Genomic DNA, 24,847 nt, shown 5'->3' with positions numbered 1-24,847 from the left:
AACAACGTGGATCCACATCTCACTCAACTACCCGCATTTGTGAAACAATTAAATATCTTTCAAAGCAAGTTTATAGATTGCACACAATCCTCTTTCTGCAATCTACTACAAAATAAAACTACCCAGTGCTACGGTAATGGAAACAGTGAGTAAATTAGGCAATATGTGAAACATTTGACAAGAAACTTAATTACGGAACGCACAATCCTGTGTGTGTGTGTTTCTGTAATAATAAACTCAAACTCATTAGTTTACTATTGTCGACTGACACAGCCACTGCCAGTAATGAATCCCAAAAAAAGGCGTCACTACCAAATGTGCACTTTAATTTAAAGAAACCTATCAGATAAAACATAATTATTTAATATTATGGCCTAATTACTGATAACTAATATGGGTATCGTAACCATATGATCTATTTACATCTGAATCTAAACCGATTGAGTATTGAACCAAAACAACACATATATAAGCAGCCCAAATTTATTAGCACGGTAATAAAATTCGATGAAATACTGCAGAAAATGTTCAACTGAAAATTAATGTACCCAGCGCAAACACCCTTGAAAAGTTAGAATACCTTGGATACCGAAGTTGCTTTCACTTTGTATCATTACAGTCGCACTGCTACAAAAACGGTCAAGAACGAGAGTTCACTTTTACTTCACTACACTAATAACGAAATACTAAATTGTTATTTCAATTACAAATTGAAACGAACTCATTAAATATGTTTTAGATTGATAACAATGAAAAGCATGTCACTTTATTCCTGTGAAGGCCGGCCTGTACCACAAACATCGTAGCCTACTTTTTGACAACAAATGGTAACTTGTCTGCTAGACAACTTCCATGTGTACCAGTATTTCGTCTGGAATCTGATTCATTTTCTACAGCCACCACAAAAATTATTCACCGCTATGAATAACAATACATCACACTACACTATCGTAATACTACACCATAGTACACTCCCACCTTACCAAATTGCTTCCTTTAATGTTTTTTCCACCGGTATTGCAAGCTTCACCCAGTTTCCATTTAGAACCTAGAATGACGTCAGAACAGCAAATATGTGAGCTCACTCGCCAGCCGCTGCCATCATGCGAGCCTGTTAAGAATCAATATGCTATATCTGGAACGAATCTATAATCACTTTTTTTTCTCCCTCTTCAAGCAGTTGAAGGACGAGAGCGCTTTAACTTGTAAAAGGTAAATAGAGAATCATATAATGAAGGTGAAGAGTTACAGCAATGTAATAGATGAGTTGTATGTAAATTGTCTAATTTTATAATACGTTTTGCAAGTCATTTGAATTAATAATTTCTTTACGACAACCTTTAGTTATCACCATTATTTATAGATTTCTAAAAGAGTCAGTCCTATTTCCGTACGATATATCGAAGTTGACAAATTTTAAAAGGAAACGCTGAAACAAACAAACAACACTACGATCCAAATTTGAACTTTTAAAAATAATATATTATTAATATTTTACGGTCTTGTAATTTATCTTAGTTTTAAAAGAAAATTCTGAAAAACAGTTTCATCAAATAAATGGCGACTGTTATAAACAGTAGCACAATTAGAAAATTTACATAATTATAATAAACTAGCGTTGATTACACGTTTCACTGGGTTGAAATAAAAACTTTAAATACACAACTCCTTTATATATCTCCTCCGTCCCCCAAGATGAGGGGTTGAATTGGGATTTAAACGGTATTGGAAGTGTCACTGTTCATCTCAGCAATCCCGAAAACTATGGATTCTACACTAATCATTTTCGATCGTTTTTAAATATCTCCCCTTCTCCTAAGTTGCACGGTCAAAGTAAAATGATGAAGACTATCCCAGGCTCGAACCTCATCTATGTTGAAAATTTCAGGGGATCGTCAACACCTGAATTCTTTACTATGGCAATGCATCTATTCATGCATCCGAAGTGAAAGAGCTTCTGGCGAAAGAAAACCACGGTAACGCTGTACCAACCTTCTCACAGCTTGGATTTGGTCCGGATAACTGTATTTTGTTTCATTGTTCAAATTCATGTTAAAAGGACATAGTTTTGGGGACTGCTAAAACATGTAAACTGCTGCGAGGAAGTGCTTTAAAAGGGATCGCTCTTTAAATTTCCCAGGCCAAGTAACCTTGTGGCGGACAACATCGTGTCCGTGGGTTTTCTTAGGGTACTCCCGTCTCCTTTCACTTTCTCATTCCACCAATTCTTTCATCATCATTCAGTTGTCTTAATCTTCGTTTCCCTTAGCCTAAAGGGCATAATCGTGGGAAGTTAAACTGAACAGTTTTATTTCATTTCATTTTCACTGTTCAAGTCGACCAGACGATCTACGAGACGTGATAGGTCTGCTTACACCGGTGTATTGATGTTGTTTCGAGGAATTTTAAAGCATACATTGAAATAACCGGAATTTGTAGATTCAATGCCATTACTTTTTGGACAGACTCTGTACTTTCGGAGTAGCGTTGCGCACGAGACGAGACAGAATTATCGTGATGAGATTCGAGTATTTCAAATTGAGATATCACTTTCACAACGAGTTTCAAGACGCGACAACTTCACTGCTGTCTCGTGCGCAAGGGCGCCGATTTCTCTGTAAATTTGGGGGGGGCATTCAGATGGTGAATATATATATATATATATATATATATATATATATATATATATATATATATATATATATATATATATATATATATATATATATATATATATATGAAGATTTTAAGACAAATTGCACTCAAATTATGCTAAATATTGTATATTTATAAATACAATAGGAGGCCCACATGAGGTTTGGGGGCCCGGACCCCCAGGATCGGGGCCCTTGCTCGTGTGCATCAATATTTCGAAGATTGCTTCGAACAAATAAAAAAAATCAAACGTCCTTAGATTTCTTGCTTTAGCGGTGTACGGTAGCTCAATGTGCTTACCTCTGGTGCGTGGGGCCCCAGGTTCAATCTCCGTCCAGGTAAGCTTGTGTAGACAAGATCGTATGAGTGGGTTTTCTCTGGATATTCCCATTTTCTCCCACATTCTCATTCCACCAATTCTTCCGTCATCATTCACTTACTTTAATCACCCGTCTCCATTAGCCTAACGGGCATAATAAATTGAACGATTTTATTTCTTGCTTTATTACATTAGTATGCGTAGATGTAACCAAATAAAAAAAAAGCACAGGAAATTATTAAATTTGTTCAACTGTATTTTATATATCTTTAAGAGTAAATCATTAACTGGCTCACTGATCAATAGGCTTCGTCATCAACAGGTCTCCAAAACTGGAGGCACGGTGGCTCAGTGGTACAGTGTTCACCTCTGGTGCGTGGGTTCACTGATTCGATCCCAGATCGCGGCAAGTAAGCTTAGTGGTGGACAAACACCATGTTCATGGGTTTTCTCGGGGTTCTCTCGTTTCCTTCCATTTCCTTCATTCCCCCGGTGCAATCATTTCTCAGCATCACCGTCTCCTTTACTCTAGCCGTCATAAACGTGGGACGTAAAACAAATATTTCATATTTCTCCGAAATTATTAGGCTTAGGACCTTGAGATTTGTATAAATATTCTCCTTGGACTCTAGGGTGTAGATAAGGTGGAATTTTTCGAAATGCGGCCCCTACGGAGGATAATGGGATTTGAATTATTTCTTTGTTGTTCGCCAGATCTTCGAAACTATATATTAGGCGTAGAATTTTGAAACTACATAAATGTTGTCCTTGCGTTTTAGGCTGGAATTAAGACGGTTCTCTTTGAAATACGCCTCTGAGGAAGGATAATAAAGTTTGAATGATTTCTTTTCGAGAGCCGAAACTTTAAATGTAGAATATTTAGATTTTATAAAATCGTTCTCCTTCCACTTTAAGCTGCAAATAAGATAGTATTGTACGACATGAGGCCCTTAAGGAGGGATAAGAGGGTTTGGATGAATTCTTTGCTGTGAGCTAAATGTCCGAAACTATTAAGCTTAGAAGTTTGAAACCTTGTTCAAATGTTCTCTTTGCACTTTAAGTTGTGTATGATTCGAAAGTTTTCGAATTTCAGACCCTAAAGCGGGGATAATGGAGTTCAAGAGATGCAGGGAGAGAAAAGTATGAGAAATATTGTCCGTGAAATGAAATGAAATCTTTTAAGTTTTACGTCCCACGATTATGCCGGCTAGGCTAAAGGAGCGGTAATGATGAGAAATGATTGAAGTGGTGAATGAAGAAAGTGGGAGAACCCCGAGAAAACCCACGTACACGGTGTTTGTTCACCACAAAGTTTACTTGGAGCGAGCCGGGACCGAACCAAGGACCACATGCACCAGTGATGAACGCTCTACCACTGACCCACCGTGGCCCTTAAATATTGTGCGTGTAGTACGCGGGGGTTACTGGTTATTATTATAAATTTAACAATATATAATAAATTTTAATATTTTAAAATGTCACTTTAAGAGGGAATTAACAATCAACAAATTTGGAATTGTCCCAATAGGCGTTGACAAATGTTTAAAACAGTTTCTCTTAATGACCAAATGGATAATGCAGTGCTTTCTGTTCGTGTGGTTTCGGTTTGACTCCCGATGGGTACGTGCCTCGAATAAAAACCCAAGTAGTAGTTCGGATTCCAGTTTTAAGTGCTACGACCCGTCTCATGCTGAGAACGGAAGTCAAGCTTTGATTAATCAATCACTGAGTGGCGACTTTTAAAGGGAAGTCACACAGATAAACATTAAACTTTTATTTCTTCAAACTAAGAGAATAAAACTTATCTTATGTACTAATACCAGTATTTAACAAGTCAAACATTACATGAGTTTTCTACCCTTAGTTTCAACTAATCAGAAATTTAGGATTTAGATTTCTGGACTTTCGGCATCTAAGGCCATTTAGCCCTTCACGTTTTGAGGGATGACGTCCCTCGGCGAGCACACAATCCGGGGAAAGGGAAGGAAGAATGGATGGGAAAGGAAGGAAGCGGCCTGGGACCTATAAATTAGGTACCACCCCGGCATTTGCCTGGTGTGAATGAGGAAAACCCAGGAAAACCTCATTCAGGGTGGTTGGTCTGAAAAGGCGTTTTACACTTTTTCGACCGAGTGCCTGCCCCCACCGGGAATCGAACCCGGGATGATCAGAAATTTAATTTTTTACTGATGTGACTATCCTGAAGAACACCCACTGTAATTAATGAATGGTGAGCGCCGTCACTTAGCAATCATAAGATACCAAGCCCAAAATCCACAAATGGCAATTCTGATATTTTTTTGGTTTCCTCAGGAGCATGGGGGTCCGCAGGATTTTTCGCAGGAGGGGTCAAAGTTTGTAATTCTTTGTTCTATGTATATGTTTATTTCATTTTATTATTTAATAAATATTTATGGCCTTTTAGCATATGAAGTTCAGATCTAGATAGGAAAAGAGAGAAAAGTGAAAAGGATTCGCCCAAATGCTGATTTACGAGGCACGCCCATAACATAAGTGTACTAGATTTTTGAAGGTTTCAAAAAAAAATATTTAAAACAAAACTTTACATGGTTTCATCAGTACATATGTGAATTATTTTTCCACGTAGTCCCACTTTCTTTTGATGCACTTAGTGAGACGAGGGGTTAATTTTTTTTATGCCTTGGTCAAAGAAGTCTGTCGCCACCTCTTTTGCCCAATTATTCATCTCCACCTTCATTTCCTCGTGGGTTGAAAACTTTTTCCCACCCATGTGCACCTTCAGAGAGGTGAACAGATGATAATCTGAAGCAGGGGCGGATCCAGGACCGACTTCTGTGGGGAGGGCGGTGAGTTGTCATACTGCTTCTTAAAGCTACTCTTAAGAGCTTCAAACTCTGGGATGAGTTTTATTTATATATATATATAAAATAAGAAAGTTTCCTCTTCTTGGGGGGGGGGGGCAATCGCCCCGATCGCCCCCTGGATCCTCCACTGGTCTGAAGACGCCAGGTCAGGAGAATGCACATGTTAATCAAAATCGACGGTCTTCCATTCCTTTGTTCATCGTGCACATCACTACGACCGTTTTTACATTCCCGACACCATTTAAACACACTCGTACGATTCATAAGTCCTTCGCCAAAAACTGCTTTGATCTCGTTAAAAACTTCAGACGAAGATTTTCCCTTCACAACGAGATAACGGATAACGCTGCGATCTCGCACTTGGAGGCAGATTTTATCGACATCTTTCACATGAGACGATACTGTGACCACAGTTTTGGACGTACTGACGCGTAATTTGGCTCGCTGGAAAGGATGGAAACTAAACTACACGGCAGTGTGACCAACATAGCAATAATAATTTCCCTCTGCCTGCGAGGACCCTAGTACACTTATTTTTGTATTCGTGCCTCGTATATGCTATTAGCCTGGTATTCAAATCTTAGTTCTCAGAAAAAGAATTACACATGTTTTTGTAGTTCACTGACCACCTAATTGTAGTATTATATACTGGTAAAAGGGACTTTTATATTGAAGAAGTAAATTTAGAAAATATTGCTTTGTCCGGAAACTTACTTCAATTATTGATTTGCTTGAATTCCGCCTTGCCTTCCCCCTCCTTCTTGCGGATGCCCAGAGAAATATCAGAATAGCATACGGTATTTAATAAAATTGCCTTCGGTCACTTCTTTCCAAAATTATTTCGTTTGAAAATTTCGTTAGGTTGTATCTTCAATTGATGCTTCCTGTGTCAAATAAACCTCCAGCCATATATGAAACATTCCAATGCAAAGAATCTGAAATATTAATTGTCTGCAGTCTATTAGGAAGGACAGTGGATAGAACGCTGCACATTGCTTGCCTGCAGCCATGGAAACATCCTTTAAAGTCAGAAATTTTGAAATTCTCAAATTTAAGGGGTGATCCTATATATCCCTAATGGAAGGATTTTTGGGAATTCGAGGAGAAAAGGGCTGTAGAATCTTGAAATTTTGCGTTAATGTTCTTCATGTACTATAGTCTGACGATAAAATAGTTTTACGAAATGTAATCCCCTAATTGGGAAACTGGGCTGAGCGTTTATGTAACTCTGCAATGAAATCAAACTTGCATGCACAAGTTGTTTGCAAGCAGAAAAAAAGTATGTATTTTAAATGCTTTCTTTAAACCTTATGCTTCTCTTTCGAAGAAGAGGCATTCTGTAAGTAAACAACAAACGAAGAGCTACTCCATGGCTAAACAGTTAGCGTTCGCGCCTTTGGCGTGGGAGAGTCGGGTTCGATTCCCGACGGGAGCTCATGTAGTTCGGATTCCACGTTAATCAGTAGGTCCCGTCTCATATAGCCTCGCTGCTAAAAGAGACGTTAAACTTAAAACCAACTCAACTAATTGAAGATCTTTTCTCATACTAAATTCTGGAAACCTTACAGCTTTTCAACTATAAGGCAGAAGAGGAGCTCATCAACACTGCATCCAATGTTACAGCTATTCTCAATATTTCAACCATATTTTATTGCATGAAAATGTCAAAAGAACGTAGAAACAATATGGACTAGATGTGACCTAATCTCTATTTACACCTGCAGTTAATTCGTTTAAAATAACTTGGGTTTTTATTTTTTTGTGCGCATCGTGCGGAAACGACCTTCGTGAGAGTTTAGCACCTTCTATAGAAACAGGAAGGTGTAAATTTTAGTTGCTGTATGAATACATTAGCTTTGGAGAAATTGTGGTTAGCACATGGAATGAAAAATATTACTATCGAACAATTACGAAACTGATTTTTTTAAAAACAAGATGATATCATCTTGTGGGGATATTCCATAGTTATAAATTCTATTTTATCACCTATGCAAAATAAATAATTAAGTTTAATTAATAATTACAAATAAAATATAGAATTGCAAATTTTCGTCCCTTGTTAGTACATAAATTTTCAGTTTTGAGAATGTACGAGAAGCAATATAAAAGTAGCTAAACGCCTTCGGTGCGAGCGGTCCCGGGTTGGATTCCCGGTGAGGGGGCACTCGGTCGAAGAAATGTAAAAAGCTTCCTAAATTAGGTTTTCCTCGTTCACACCAGGTGGTTCTTAACATATAGGTCACAGGCTGCTTCGTTCCTCCCCCAATCTTTTCTTCCTTCCCTTTCCCTGGATAGTGTGCTCGCCGAGGAACGTCAATCCTTAAACGTGACGAGCTAACATGGCCACAGATGCCGCAAGCCCAGAAGTCTAAATCGTAAATCCTAAAAGTAGATGAAATGTAATCTTGTTGTATATGTATTATTTGCAGTTCTAGACACAGCTCATAAATAATTCTTCTCTTGATACCACTATAACTAGAGGTAAAAATAGGGATGCACACGAGGCAAGATTTGTGGCTGTCTCGTCTCGAAAATGTTCTGTAAAAGTGATGTCTCGACTCGAAAAATGTGTATTTCTCTATTGGAAGAGCCGTGTCTCGACTCGAACTTTGTCAGGAAAATCCTGTCTCGACTCGTCTCGTGCGCATCTCTAGTAAAAATGAGGGGGAACGCGGGAGCACATCGTTTCCCCACTTTCAAAAAATATCTATAGCGTCCCTCTACTTCCTAAAAAAAAAAACAAGTTACAATGGGCAAAAATAGGGATGGGAAAGGGCGTGACGTCATCCGTCCCCCTACCTTTTCAGATCCACTTTTATATCTGAGTATAACTGAAACATGGAATGGAAATTTGGAAAGAAGTCGGACAAATTTTAAAAATAGCTACACCAGTATTCTTTCCTGGAACTAACTACAAACACATTTTAAAACCTCAGGATAATTTTCCTTGAGACTCGAATTCGAGAGCTTCCAACTGCAAAGTTTAAGCATTAATAATTGTTGATGTAGGCCTACTCCGGGTTCCAATCACTTCAATTCGGCAGTGAACGTATCTTGATTGTAATTAGCATATTAATATGTATGAGGAGTAATTCATTTTTTTCACTTAAAGAGTACTCAGTTATTATGATAATACGAGGTGCGCTCAAATTCTAAGGTCTATTTATTTTTTCTTTCAGGTACTGTGAGAAGATGCGGTTCATCTTAAAATACCTGAATACGTTGTGCGAAATAGATAACTTCACTATGCATCGCTTGTAGTTCCTAAAGCTGCCGCTACAGTGAGCAGTGTTTTCGATACTACAAAAATGTCCATGTTCAGTGTGTAATTACAGCATGGGATCATTAGTTTTCTCTACCTGTGCTGTGTAACAGTCAACATTCATCGACAGCTCAATGAGACATATGGTGATGATATAATGGATTTGAAAAACGTGTGGAAGTTTAAAGAAGATCAAATGTCGCGCGATACAAAACCCAAGCAGCCTCGACCACGGACAAGCCGAACCAACATGATTTGCGACGTCCGTCAAGCTGGCCCGCACAAATTTCATATTCAAACTAAAACAGTACCAAAAATTTGTACCCAATATGTACCAATTTGTACCACTAAAATTAGAATTTGTACCCCCACCAATTTCGAAAAAAATGAATTTTTGATGGCGGACCAGCTTGACGTCAAACTGGCCCGCACAATTTATTTTTCTTTCCAATTCAAACAAAAACTGTACCAAAAATTTGTACCCAATATGTACCAATTTGTACCACTAAAATTAGAATTTGTACCCTCACCAAATTCGAAAAAAATGAATTTTTGATGGCGGGCCAGCTTGACGTCAAACTGGCCCGCACAATTTATTTTTCTTTCCAATTCAAACAAAAACTGTACCAAAAATTTGTACCCAATATGTACCAATTTGTACCACTAAAATTAGAATTTGTACCCTCACCAAATTCGAAAAAAATGAATTCTTGATGGCGGATCAGCTTGACGTCAAGCTGGCCCGCACAATTTATTTTTCTTTCCAATTCGAACAAAAACGGTACCAAAAATTTGTACCCAATATGTACTAATTTGTACCACCAAAATTAGAATTTGCACCCCCACCAATTTCGAAAAAATTGAATTTCTGATGGCGGGTCAGCTTGACGTCAAGCTGGCCCGCACAATTTATTTTTCTTTGCAATTCGAACAAAAACGGTACCAAAAATTTGTACCCAATATGTACTAATTTGTACCACCAAAATTAGAATTTGTACCCTTAACGATTTCGAAAAAATTGAATTTTTAATGGCGGGTCATCTTGACGTCAAGCTGGCCCGCAAAATTTATTTTATTTTCCAATTCGAACAAAAATGGTGCGAAAAATTCTACCCAATATGTAACAATTTGTACCACCAAAATTAGAATTTGTACCCCTACCGATTTCGAAAAAATTTAATTTTTGATGGCGGGTCATCTTGACGTCAAGCTGACCCGCACAATTTATTTTTGTTTCCAATTCGAAAAAAAAATGGTGCGAAAAATTTGTACCCAATATGTACTAATTTGTACCACCAAAATTAGAATTTGTACCCCTACCGATTTCGAAAATATGAATTTTTGGTAGCGGGCCAGCTTGACGTCAATCTGCCCTGCTCAACGCATTTTTCTTTCGAATTTGAATGAAAACTGTACCAAAAATGTGTATCCAACATGTACCGATTTGTACCACGAAAAGTAGAATTTGTTCCTCCATCCATTTCGAGAAATTTGAATTTATGTAATTTTTAAAACTATACCTTATCTTGGGCAAACCAGGAGGTAGTGAAAGTACCAAATAGACAATATTCTAATCCGAAACAGATTCAGAAACCAAGTAAAGCTCTGTACAAGTTACTCAGGTGCAGATGTGGGCACAGATGACTCCCTCGGGTTAGTTATCGATCTCTATAAGATGACGCGAATATTATAACCGTGCACCAAGTGAAATTCACTCAAACTAAGAAAGATGTCAAGACTCATAAAGAATTCTGGAGAGCGACAGATAGATGAGTTACCACAACAGATACTGCGAAAAATATTATGTAAGAGGTGCTTAATGGCAGGAATAATCAAAAGCTGTGATGATTACATGGGAAAACAGGAAAAAATAACTACAAGGCATGGATAATTGAAGAAATATTGAAATTAGTGGAAAAGGGAAGAAGTTGCAAACTAAACAAGGACGACGAAGTATACAAGCGATACAGAAACCTGATAAACAAGAAAGGCAAGACAAGAGTGGTTAGCAAATGCAAGGAAATTGATGAAACTATGAAGACTGGAGACATAGAACAAGCTTACAAGAACGTGAAAAATTAAGTTTATCACATAAGAACCACTGCAAATGTAATAAAGGACAAAGACGGAAACGTTCAGGTATAGGAAGAAGATAGAACACATCGATGGAAGGAATGCGTAGAAGTTTACAAAGAAACTGAACCAGGAAGAAGCGGTGGTAGATGAAGTACATGAAGATTACTTGGGACCATCAATTTTAAAAGTGGAATTTGTAGAAGCAGTGCAAACACTGAAGTCAGATGCAGCAACCGGACCAAATGAAATACCAGCTGAAATTATAACGAATTTAGGATAAAGAGTGAAAGGAGTTTTGTATAAACTAATAAACAAAATTTACGTAACAGGTAAAGTACCAAAAGATTTTGAGTTAAATGTGAAAACAATAGTGTTTGATATTACTTGTGTCAAAAATACTTATAAGAATACTTCGAAAACGTGTGGAAAAAAGAATAGAGGAGAACCTGTCCGAAGACTTATTTGGCGTCAGTTAAAGGAACAGGAGAGGCTAACGACTGATAATCGAACAGTTTCTAAGAGTAAACTTTAGTGGTTGTAACAGCAACGTTCATCGATGTAGAAAAGGCATCTGATAACGCGAAATGGAACATACTGTTTGAAGTTCTGAAGAAGAAAGGAATAGACTAGAGAAATAGACGAGTAGTACATGGACTAGAAAACCAAACAGGTCTTATAGGAAGACAAAGAGATGAGAATAAAGAAAGTTGTAAGACAAGAATGCGGACATTCACCATGGATATTTCGAATATGATCAAATATGATCAAAATGATCGAATATAAAACGAATGACCTACTGTATTCTCAAATACTCTGAGTTCTTGTAAGCGACCATGTTTTGCAACTATATAGTTCAACAGGCATGGTTATCGTTTTATAAATATTTTAAGCTTCAAGTTTTTCAGCATAATTCATGAAGATCAAAGATTTTGAACTGAATAATAACACGAATTCCCGGCTTTCAGTCAAGATGTATTTTCTTCTTACATATAGTTTTGGTCTGCTAATGTTGATGCTACAATTTTGAAAGTATCCACTTTGTCGAAAATATTATTTCATATTTTGACATATCCATATGCAGTATTATAATCCCAGCGAATTTCCATGTATTTAGATTCCTCTCTATTTACTTCTAAACCCATGTCCCTACAAGCGTCCTATAAAACCTCATTATTATATTTTCATTTCTTTTCGAGTATTAATCGAATGGTAAATTGATTAATAATTAAATTGATCAATTGAACCTAAATCTACAATGATAATGTCCAGCAATTTCATCCGCGTATGGCGTCAGTCTTGCTATGTTTGAGAGAATTTTAGAGCATATTGACAGAAGACAGATGCCTTGATCAGTGGCGTATTTAAGGGGGGAGCTTCCGAGCTTAAACCCCTCCCGAAATCTTACTTACTATAGTAAAGTAAATGAAATATCTTGCAGAATTTTCACATTTCCAGGCAAAGCCCCCCGAAACAAAATCGAAAATACGCCACTGGCCTTGATAATTATTACAGTCGATCTTGTCACCTTTCTTGTGAATCGGAGCAATGATTGATTCGTGGTGGACGAAATCGTATCCGTGGGTTTTCTCGGGATTCTCTCGTTTTTTCCCTGTTTCTCATTCCACCATTTCTTCCATCATTCACTTGCAATTTCATCCGTCTCCTTTAGCACTTAGCTTGCATAAAAGTAGAACTTTAAGCTAAAGAGTTCATTTCATTTTTTCGATGATTGATTCCTTCTAATCTCGTGGCAATTCCTCCCTTTTTTCAGATGAGGAAAATGAGTTTCTGTAACTCGTTTCACAATTTCCTCCCCCCAGCTAAATTTCGTCTACACCCAGAGATTTGTATTGTTTCCATTCTTTAATCAATCTGTTTAGTAGTTTAGACGTGGCAGATGTATTTTCTTTCTTTTTTTCCTGATTGGGTTTATATTAGAGCGAAATTATTATTTTTAACTTAGTTATTTTCCCAAGTTAAATGATACTTTCAATAGAACACGCGAAGTTATGCACAGAATACATAATTATTAGTAGTACAGACACCAGTCTATGTAAGAAAATTCGGACAAACTAACACTGAGCAGTGTTTATTTCAGAAAATAATGTTCCGGGGGGAGGCTCAACGGTATTCGGAGGAGCACTTATTATTTTCACATGGTACTGTTCTATTTATTATTATATTATAGACGTATTATTCTGGTCTCCTTCGGAGGCACTCACAGAGCTCCGGGGGGCACTAGCCCCTAAAAACCATGTCTGGAAAACACGTCAGCCCCGAAAAACATATCAGAGTTCCGGGGGACACTAAGTATCTAGTTAAAATTATTACAACTATTGTAGATACACTTTAGGTTTTAATTACGGTTAAAAGCAGTCGGGCCCCTGACAAAATCCGGCCCTCGAAACCATTTCGTCAGGCCTGTTGATCGGTTATATATATATATATATATATATATATATATATATATATATATATATTTGGTAATATATTATACTAAATTGAAATTTTTCCAACTCTCAATACTATAGTGTTAAACTACGTCAGTCAACTTCCCTCCTGCAACTTGACCATGATGATAAGACTTAGATAATGGGAGCTGTAAGCGGGGGTGATGGGGAACGCGTCCCCCCAAATATTTAGGTAAAATACAAAAAAAAAAAAAAAAAAACGCAGTAATATGAAATTTAGTGAACTCCATGCATCTCCCCCAGAACTGAAAAGATAACAAAGAGTATGCTCAGAGGCCAACATTATCTTCTCTTCACTCCAACTCCTTCCCATTGCACTGGAAAATGCCCTCGACGTTGGTTATCCGACCTGCGACGCCAGCACGATCCATATAACTGGTTCGCTCCCTCTTTTAACTTGCTTATGCTAATTCAGAGACCTTTCTGTGTTTCATTTACTGGGCGGAGCTATGGGGCACGGAAGGTATTGCCCCTCCAACTTTTTGACAAAAAGTAAAAATGCCATTTCTTAGATGGCCATTTACCAAGACCTGTCAAAATTTGCGAGACTGTACTGTAGATCTTTCCCCCCGCAGCAGACGATTCCTAACTCCGCTTCTACATGTTTCTACGTTTTCATACGTGTATCTAATCAAATTTATAATATATATTTGATAAGTAATAGAATTTTCTTCATTATTACAGTATTGTATACATGCATTTTTATTTAAATGGCTTTTAAGTTGACAGAAACAATTCACGATGTGAGTTTTCAAAACAACTCTTTTCGTGTTTTTATTAATTAAGAGAATACGTACCATCTTGAACTACTTCCTCCTTATACTTCATGATTTCCTCTTCGATATAACGCTTCTCAATAGAGGGTGGTTTGCCTCGTTTTGGTTGCATGATGAATTCTTGGTCGATCTATTTTTATTCCTCTAAACAGAAGTAAGAACTGGATAGAAGTTTTTTTTGAAAAAAAAAAAGGCAAGAGGGAGGAGGATGAAGTACGCACTTGCTAAGTCATGTGATGTATAGAAGCAATCAAAAGCATTAACCTTATCTCTAAACTAAATGGAAGACTAAACTAAAGATTACACTATAGACGAATTATATTCGGATTGTGAAATCTCACAATGAACCTCAGTTCCGTAAAATTATTCCTCAAGACGGATGAGGAATTAAATTTAGGATGGGAAAATTAAACAAGTAATTGACAAAAAAGAATAAATAATGCTTTGTTTTTAAACTAAATGTATAAACACTGAAGAGAAAAATTCAAATTTGAAAAAATTGGTGGGGTACAAATTCTAATTTTGGTGGTACAAATTTGTACATATTGGGTACAAATTTTTGGTACCGTTTTTGTTCAAATTGCAAAGAAAAATAAATTGTGTGGGCCAGCTTGACGTCAAGCTGGCCCGCCATCAAAAGTTCATTTTTTTCGAAATTGGTGGGGATACAAATTCTAATTTTAGTGGTACAAATTGGTACATATTGGGTACAAATTTTTGGTACCGTTTTTGTTCGAATTGGAAAGAAAAACAAATTGTGCGGGCCAGCTTGACGGACATGATTTGCGACTTGGGGAAGTGGTTTTGGAGGACCGATGACTAAGTGTGCGTGATATCGCCTCTTGGTTTAGCATTTCCATACAATCTGTTGGGACCATACTGCATGAATACCTGAAAACACACACACCCACACAAAAAAATGAAGTTTGGTTCCACGAATTCTGTTGACCGCAGGATTGTGCGGGAAGCAATGTGTTAATCATTGTTAACACGTGCTGAATTATGGCAGACCTCGATAGGTAACCAATATTCTGAGTTTTGTATGCTTTAAATGTATTATTATTATTATTATTATTATTATTATTATTATTATTATTATTATTATTATTATTATTATTATTATTATTATTTTACATTTGCTTCAATTCGTGAAATTTTATGTTAGAACAATTTATTCAGTTTAAAAAAATTAAGTGTTAATATTAGTTTTTCTTGTGTTAAGAAGTCCATCTTATGAAGGCAGTATTATTTTAGCTTAAAAAGAATACAAAAACCCGATTATTCAAATTAAATTCTCATTTGTATTATTCATCTTGTTATATAGATCTTGTCTTCGTAAAATATTACATGTGTTCAAAGTAGGCGTGCCTGTGTCGAGACAGTTGAAGTCCCCTCTAGCGGAAAAGGAAGTAAGATAGGGGTTAAGAGATTACACTGTGCAAGAGGATTAAAGCTAGAAGATAATGCGTTTTCAGTTGAGATCTAAAAACAGTCACAAGATCTAAAACATTTCCTTTATTCGGTTTAACAAGTGATGCAGACCTTTTAAACTGCATATTTTAGTATAGTTAACTATAACAACAAATTTTAAAGTTAAATATATACATTGGTTTTCCATACATCGAACTGAATCACCGCCGTAACTTAGATTTTTTCTGGGGGGGGGGGGGAAGGCAAGCATTAATATGCGTATTTGGGCTCCTAGAAAAGTAGTTGTTCTAATTCTTGGGCCCCCTCTTTCCATTTTTCTCTTATTCTTACCCTGTGGGCCTTCCTGCATGGCAAGGTCTGCGGGGCCGTTAGTTACGTCCCTGGGCCCGTTCCATACATAACAAATTAATTAAGGGGGACAATATCGACAAATCTCAGAGCAATACGAATAAATATTATTTTTAGGACCTCTAATAGTAGGTTTTTTTATTTTTTTTTTTTTTACTGAAATGGGCTCACGAGTCATTTTTGTTTTATTTGCCTTTTGTGTGCTGTTTTGTTTATGTAATGTAGTGAACTTATTCGATACTTCATTTATAATTTCACGTTCGTGTCGTATATGGAGTAAGAAAATTTTGTTTTACAATGGGCTCCCTCGAACGGCTGTGAGCTTCCCTGGGGGTCAGTTGCCCCCTGCCCCCCAGAAGTTACAGCCCTGACTGAAATACCAATACAGTTTGCAGTTGATAATTAAACAGTGTCTATACAATAGGCCTATATTCGAACTTGTTGTCTTCAAATATTGCAGCAAGATAAATAATTTTACAAGATTACTGTTGTATATTCTTGTTGATGTTAAGCAGAGTTGAATGGGATAGTTACCTATTCACTTTGTCAAGATCAATTGTGAACTGTGCAGTGGCAATTTTCAAGTGATCTCGTTTAATAATTTTAGAACTAGTTAAGATGTTCCGCCTTATGCAGAGTCATTTTGACGTATGATTAGCGTCATACTAAAGGCTTGACTATTGCAGGAAACATATCTAGACTGCGCAGGAAAAAACAGTATAAGTCAGAAATTGATCAAAATGAGATGTCAAAATTGGAGATCTATGTGTCATGCTCCATCTCTGGTTAACTTGGTACAACTCAATTCTAAACGTGAGTTGAATAATCGCGTCTTGGTACTGTTAATATAAGTAACTCGCACTTATGCTTGGTAAAATAAAATATCGCCTCCTGAAAACCTGTGTTTCTTGACTTATACTGTTTCTCCTGAGCAGTCTAGATATGTTAATCGAAATCTTTAGTATGCCACTAAGCACGTCAGAACGACTCTGCACAAGGCCCGTTGTGTTTAGCTTTTGCTGGTCTCTCCTCAGTGAATTAAATACAATAATCTCTGAATAAATAGTGCATAGCTCCCCATTTTCGAAATTATGGTCAATTACTTGTCCATATTACGATCAATTTGGGTTCGCTATTTATTAACAAAAAAAAAAAAAAAAAGGGCCTTACGCAGTCCTGACGCGACGCGCGATTAGTGCCATACTAAACAGTTCGACTAACATACGTTTCCTGCAATAGGTTAGGCCTTTAGTATGACTTTAATCATACGTCAAAACGGCTTTGCATAAGGCCCACATAGTTTAGTAATTAAACGGCAATCTAAATAAAGATTGAAAAAAATGTGTTGTGCTGTGAAGAAATCAAGTACTATTAGTTAGAAGCAGCTTTTACATATTTGTTTCCCTTTCACTTATGTGAATCAGCCAAGCGTCAATAATATACAGCCTATATAGCGTATGAAATTTCCCGCCGAGTCTCGCTTCGTTTTCTGACTGGTTACGTCTTGCCTTTTACGGAGAACAAATTTAACCTTTAATGTCATTTATTTTGCAGAGTTTTCGTTGAGATGCACAAATAATACGGAATTGCCGACTAGTTTGAGTAAATGGTGAAGTGACTATAAGTTTCTTCTTTGTAAACTTTTAACTTTTGTGTTTTTTCTAAGCATTTTTGATTTCATTAAAATGAAATTTAGCCTATATATACAGATAGATAGAAAAACAGGGTGGCTCAAAGGTAGGTATACACCCCTGCATTGATCTAGTATAACATTCTAGTTTATGGCTTTATTTGCTTCGGCTGGTCCGAGCTTAAGGTATACGTAAAAGGATATTAAGAACGAACAATAAGAAATGATATAAAATGCAATGAGCTGATCAATACGGCACTATATACCTACTTTTGGGCCACCCTATATATATATATATATATATATATATATATATATATATATATATATATATATATATATATATATATATATATATATATATATATATAGAGAGAGAGAGAGAGAGAGAGAGAGAGAGAGATACGGAATATCACGAATAAGTTTTCAATGACTTTTCATCCCAATTCGGGGTTATTTTACTACTCATTTAGCGACTTTTTGAATGAACTTTTTGGCATCATTGATTACTTAAGTTTGAAGATGATTAATGATAGATTGATAACGTTCTCTTTCTTTCTTGTTTCAGCAGAGTTGCTATTCCTATTGTGCTTCTGAATGATAAACCTAGCAAGACTGTCTACATCTTCCAAAAGCTATTGTTCGTTTCATTAATTTTCAGATCGGTGTTTATGATCTGGAGTTTCATTCAAATATGTCCAGAGACAACATATAGTCGCCACATAGTAGGCCTATATTGTGTACAATTCTACTACGTAACCTACTTTCAACGAACTAAAATAGGAGATTATTCTTGCATATACTTGGTTATGAAAGTTTGTACCTTAGCATAAATTTCTATTCAGTGCATATTTATTTTTATATTGAATTTAATACTAACGATTCTGTTATTATTTAAGGAGAAAGGCAGACTGGAAAATATAGAATTAATTAAAGCAACCAAACAACTGAAGTTTGGAACAAAAACTGCATGTGAGGTCTCTGGGATTAAATTCTAAGAAACAGCATATAAACCAGATGCCTATTTTTATAATTCTCTAGTAACCTCTGAAACACCTTCTGGCAAGCATTCTCTGTTTGTAAATCCACAACAGACTCAACAATAAGGAATGTTGGTCAAATTTTAGGAGCACAGAGAAGCTATAGCCACCAGATAAATAGAAGTACTTACAGCATAAGCTAGCCTAATAAAGGAACGCAATTATTATTTTTCAAAATACATAGTACTACCGTTAAATATGTATATTAATATTCAATTCAAATCTTCATTTTTAGCTGACTTTTCATTCTATCCTAACAAATAAGCACACAGTGATCAGAGCCGTAGCTACGGAGGGGCGAGCAAGGCCGTGACCCCGGGTGCTGATAGCAAGAGGGCGCTTAACAAGCAAGAAGAAAGTGTTGGAAAAGAGTAAACGGCGCGGTGTCCCGTAAAAGTATTGATGCCAAGGGCGCCCATATTGTGGTTTCCAATGGGGACAATTATAAGCGACTTTTCAAAAATAGTTTCAAATTTTACTGTAACTAATGTAAAAATTCTATTGGATTTTCGATATTCTGAAGTACAATTTCCTCTAGGGGAGCAAGCGCATCACCTTGCCCCCCCTGATGGGCGCCCTTGATTGATGCCCTATTGTTGGTTTGCAAAAAAATACATTTTGTAAAAATTTTCTTGATCGCTCCACTCGCAACCCAAACGTTTCAATAAGAGTCAAAACAAATTTTTACTTATTATTAAAAAAGTTAATATATATGATTTGTTAATGACGATGTCATACACAAGGTGACAACTAATGACTTACAGTGTACACAGGAGCATTTTCAAAAGCTAAAAGGTCAAAATCTGAAATACATGTCTGGCGTTTTGAAGGTGATTATTAGTTTGGTTAGATAATCCCGCTTTTATACCCAATCTGATTAATCACGATGGTGAGGATGAAGGTATGAATATAAGAGGAGTGAAGAGATACACGCAAGCTGCTGTTTGCGCGGGAATATTAAAAATGAAGGGAAACAAGGGGAATAATAACATTTTCGAAGTTGAAGCAGTTGTAGAATAGGAGCTTAAGGGGTTAACGAATTTCGCCTTTTTCAGATTGATCACTACTACTGATTGTTTTATTCTATTAATATATGAAATGGTTCCAATCTGAATGAATTTATTGGGATTATTTCTCCAACTACTTCCGTCGCCAGGTTTTCTTTTTTTGTGAATTCTTATCTAGTTGTGTGATATTGTTATCTATCTATCTACATACATACAAAACATATACGTACATTATATATATATATATATATATATATATATATATATATATATATATATATATATATATATATATATATATATATATATATATCGGGTGTAAGTGTGTGTGTGTGTTAGTATATTTTTCATATGTTAGTTAACAATAAGTAACCTTAAATTTTCAAGAGTTTTCATTCATAAGAAATTAAGTACGTAATTACTGTAATTTCAAAGATATGCAGTAGTCAAACTATATTTTGGATTTTAAATACAAATGTTAAGCATATTCTTCAGCTCTACCGATCAATATTGAGTACCGGTAATTCACAAAGAAAGCTCCTTCTGAATTTCCGTTAAATTTTACAAAATTTTTTTACCGTAAAAGGATTAAAATTAAAATGTTATTTGTGTAGTCACATACAGAATAACATTTCACAAGTTTATAATTATTACTGGAAATTAATGCTGTCACTTTCGATCATTTTAAAAGCATTTCCGTAAATGTTCTCTAAGTGGATCTGTTTACCAACCAAAGGTAGTTTTTTCAAGTTTATCCAAAAGTCCAAAATAAGCTTCTTTGAAACACCTCTTATTTGTAAAAGAGCACATAATGGTCGCTTTTACTGTTGCAATGGTCTGTTCAAACAGCTTGATAAAAATTTACCGTACGTAACAGCAAAAGATACTTCTCTTATATGTATAAAAGAAGAGGGAATATCTTGGAGAGATGAGTGTACGGGGCACCAAATTCTACTTCGCCCAGAGCACCTAAATCTCTAGCTACGGCTCTGACAGTAATTTGAATTGTCGTAAATATACAGCAATAAATTTTTGAAGTGCATTTATAAAAAAATTGAATTCAAGATTTCACAAAATTTATACGTTTGATCTTTCCCACAAGGCCAAAAGAGTTACTTTTCTGGATGTCTGTTTATCCGTCTTTTCGTTCCGATGATTTAGCTCTAGTCCATATCATTCAATCTATACGGATCAAATTGTAAACTCAAGTTTTTTTTTTTTTTTTAAATAAAATTCTCCAGAGAAGTTTGTAGAATTTTCTTCTTATCACCAAAAATAAGGGTAGTTTACTGAAATTTGGAAATAAAGAAAATGAATTTCTAAAAAAAAAATACCCTAATGATTTTGTTTATAGTTGATAAATCTTAACCCTTTAATAAAATACAACTGATTTTTCTAGAGAAAATCCAAATAGGGCAGTTTACACTCCAGGGTAGGTTTGTTTTAGACGATTGACTCAAAAAAAAAAATTCAGGTGATTTTGTTAATATTACACAAGGTAATTTTCCATTAATAGCTCTGCAATATGATCTAAGTTATTTCTATTTTTTTCTTTTTTCTTTCTTTTTCTTTTTCTTTCTTTTCTTTCTTTCTTTCTTTCTTTTAAAGAAAAGGTAGTATCTTTCTTTCAGTTCAACGTTCCACAATTATGCCCTTCTAGAATAAGGGAGACAATCATTAAAGCAAGTGAATGGTGATTGAAGAATTGGCTGAATGAGAAAATGGGACGAAACGAGAGTACCCCGGGAAAACTCACGAACACCATGATGCCCACCACAATTTTACTTGGCCGAGGATTGAACCAAGGACCCTACACACCAGAGGTAAGTGCTCTACCACTGAGCCATCGTGCCCCTCAAAAAGGTAGTTCGCTCTTGGACTGTGTTACAAACTGAGTGGAGTGAGTTTCATTTTACGATTATCTTCGAAAAGGTTCCGGCGACAAGGGCGCCCATGTTGTGGTTTCCAAGGGAAGGGGGCAAATATAAGCGAGCTTTCAAATATAGTTTCAAATTTTGCTATAACTAATGTGAAAATTATATTGGGCTTTCGATATTCCTCTTAGGGGGGTCGAGCGCCCCTCCTTGCCCTCCCTAATGGGCGCCCTTGTCCGGCGATTTTCTTCATATTTTATGAATACAATTTACATGAATAACCCTATAATATAGCATAATTCCGTTCTCATTAAGAGGTCCACAAGGGGTAGTTTACTCTTGAAGGTTGGTTTTGTACGGACAAGTAGTCATACAGTAATTTCTCATGAGATAATTAAATAAAGAAATCCACAAGGTGTAACTTACTCTTGATCGTGAGTTTGTTTCTCGAAACTGCTTATTATTTTCGTACATACTCCATGAATAACTACATACATCGTCTGACAACAGTTACATAGGCTACAGTTCTGCCATCTTATGTTCATACATGCTAAGACACAAGAATAACAAATAAAGAAAACAGATGAAAGCACAGCTGCCTCTGTAACTGTTGTCAGATTATTCACAGGTTTACAACAATATTATTGTGACCAATTACAGAAAATATAGAACATTATTCCTTACTTGGCATAAGTGCCAAAGATATTTTGCAAAGCTTTGCTTATATTAAACGATGAATACCAATGCAAATTCTCCCAGGTAGGAACTAGTTATTAATGATATGCTCGGAAAGCGATGTCTTGGTGCTGAATTAACACAAGTAAAACGCTAAAGCAGTAGTCATTTTATCTTGTTTCTGTTTCTTCCATCAGTATATTCTGTTTTTATTAGTTGACCTGTTTCCGTCATCAGTATACTCTGCTTTTATTAGTTGACAATAGCTTTTGTTCCTGTCATTAGTATATTCTGCTTTTATTAGTTGTCTGTAGTTTCTGTTCCTCACATCAGTGTATTTTGTTTTTATTAGTTGACAGTAGCTTCTGTTCCCGTCATCAGTATATTTTCCTTTTATTAATTAACAACAGCTTTTGTTCCTGTCATCAGTATATTCTGCTTTTATTAGTTGACAGTAGCTTCTGTTCCTCACATCAGTGTTATTACGCTTTTATTAGTTGGCAGTAGCTTTTGTTCCTGTCATAAGTATATTCTGCTTTTATTAGTTGACAGTAGCTTCTGTTCCCGTCATCAGTATACTCTGCTTTTATTAGTTGACAATAGCTTCTGTTCCTCATATCAGTATATTCTGCTTTTATTAGTTGACAGTAGCTTCTGTTCCTCAGATCAGTGTTATTACGCTTTTATTAGTTGGCAGTAGCTTCTGTTCCTGACATCAGTATATTCTGCATTTATCAGTTCACAATAGCTTTTGTTCCTGAAATCGGCATATCATGAGCGATCGAAACTGCGATATAATCGAGACAGCGTTGGCAGACGAAGGCTTAGATGCTAAAACCCGAAGTATTCTCATACATAAGCTTGGCGTCGCCATTAGCAAGGAATTAAAATGCAACTTGTTGCATTTTCTCTCTGAGCCCTAAGCAAAGTCATAGCTAGGGAGGGCGAGTGGGAGGGTTGCCCTCGGAACTGATAGCAAGGAGGCGCCGAACGAGCAAGAAGAAAGAAATTGTTTCGAATAGTAAACGTCTCGAAAACATATTGGTGCCTTATTAAATCAATATTGTTATTGGTTTGCAAAGAAATAGATTTGTTAAAATTTTCTTGCTCGCACCCCAAACGTTTCAATAAGTCATATGTTTTTACTTATTACTTTAAAAATATATTATATATGATTTGCTAATGACGATGAGATATACAAGGTGCCGATTAATGACTTATAGTCTACGCAGGAGTGTTATCAAAATCAGAAATGGTCGAAGTCTGAAATACGGGTACTTTTTTTTTTTTTTTTTTTTTAATGGTGGTGAGTTTGCTTAGACAATCACGATTTTCTACATAATCAGATTAATCGTGACGGTGAGAATTCGACTTTGAGAAATTCTTAAAGAAGTCGCCTTCTGAATTTCCGTTACATTTCAAAATTTTTTTTTTTTTTACCGTAAGAGAATCGAAATTAAAATGATATTTGTTTAGTCATATGCAGAATAAAATTACAGAAATTTACAATTATTATTGGAAATTAATGCTGTCACCCATTTTGCACATTTTAAAAGCACACAGTTTCTAATTTATTAAAATTTTATTTTGTTATTGATAGTATGAAACGTTGTAAATAGTTGTAAATGTCCATAATTGTTCTCCAAGTGAATTTATACAACCAAAGGTAGTTTTGTCAAGTTAAACAAGAAGTCCAAAATAAGTCTCTTGAAAAAAAGAATGCATAATGATCAGTGGCGGAGCCAAGGGTGGGCCTGGGGGGCCAGGCCCCCTTGCTCAAAATCTTGGCCCCCTCCACACAGAGTGATACTGCTATAGGTCGACAAACGGTGAGTTAATAGTAGCCGCAAGTTAAACTACTACCGAAACATATCTCGTCAACAAAGTTATCAACTGCAGAATATCGTATCTTGCAATAGTGTGCCTACCGGGCAAAAATCTTCAGGCTCCTTTTTGTTTGTAGTACAGCAAGATCTAATTTATCTAAATCTGTAAGGTGCATGCATTGACCTCAGCATCTGAACGTTCCTTTTAACCTCTGTCCCTTATCTGGCCGTCTTCTTAGTTTTCGACAAAAAAAAAAAAAAAAAAAAAAGCAAAATCGGTTTGCATTCTGATTTGCTTCAATGTTGAAAGTCAAATGTAATGCACTGCAGTAAAACATTACACTTGTGTTAAACGAAAGAAGTCTTCGTACACTAAGTAATTAATTTCCATCGATTATGGCGACATAGAACAAATGCATAGAATCCATTAAATAATTTGGTATTATTATTATTAATATCGAGAGGTCTTGTTTAATAAAAAGAAGAGAGCAGGAGTTTTTATTATTTCTGTTATTCTCTCTGCTGTTCGTATCCAATAGTTCGAGAAAATTAAGATACTGAATACTACCAACACCTACTATTTACTACTGGTACTGGTTCTCCTTCTCGTC

At 36.0% G+C, this 24,847-nt stretch overlaps 1 long non-coding RNA gene across 1 annotated transcript in view; it reads right to left on the bottom strand.

The window, feature by feature from the left end:
- Positions 1–1,138, bottom strand: part of LOC145662475 (uncharacterized) — a 59,046-nt gene extending 57,908 nt beyond the window's left edge. The window contains exon 1 of the long non-coding RNA XR_014127058.1: positions 984–1,138. This is a non-coding gene — a long non-coding RNA (uncharacterized LOC145662475). The remainder of the gene's footprint in view (positions 1–983) is intronic.
- Between the last annotated feature and the right edge of the window lie 23,709 nt (positions 1,139–24,847).

Source organism: Thermobia domestica, chromosome 10 (genome assembly GCF_964235325.1).
Source record: "Thermobia domestica chromosome 10, izTheDome1.hap1.1, whole genome shotgun sequence".
Classification (NCBI taxonomy): domain Eukaryota; kingdom Metazoa; phylum Arthropoda; class Insecta; order Zygentoma; family Lepismatidae; genus Thermobia; species Thermobia domestica.
This window is presented reverse-complemented; position numbering and strand designations above follow the sequence as displayed.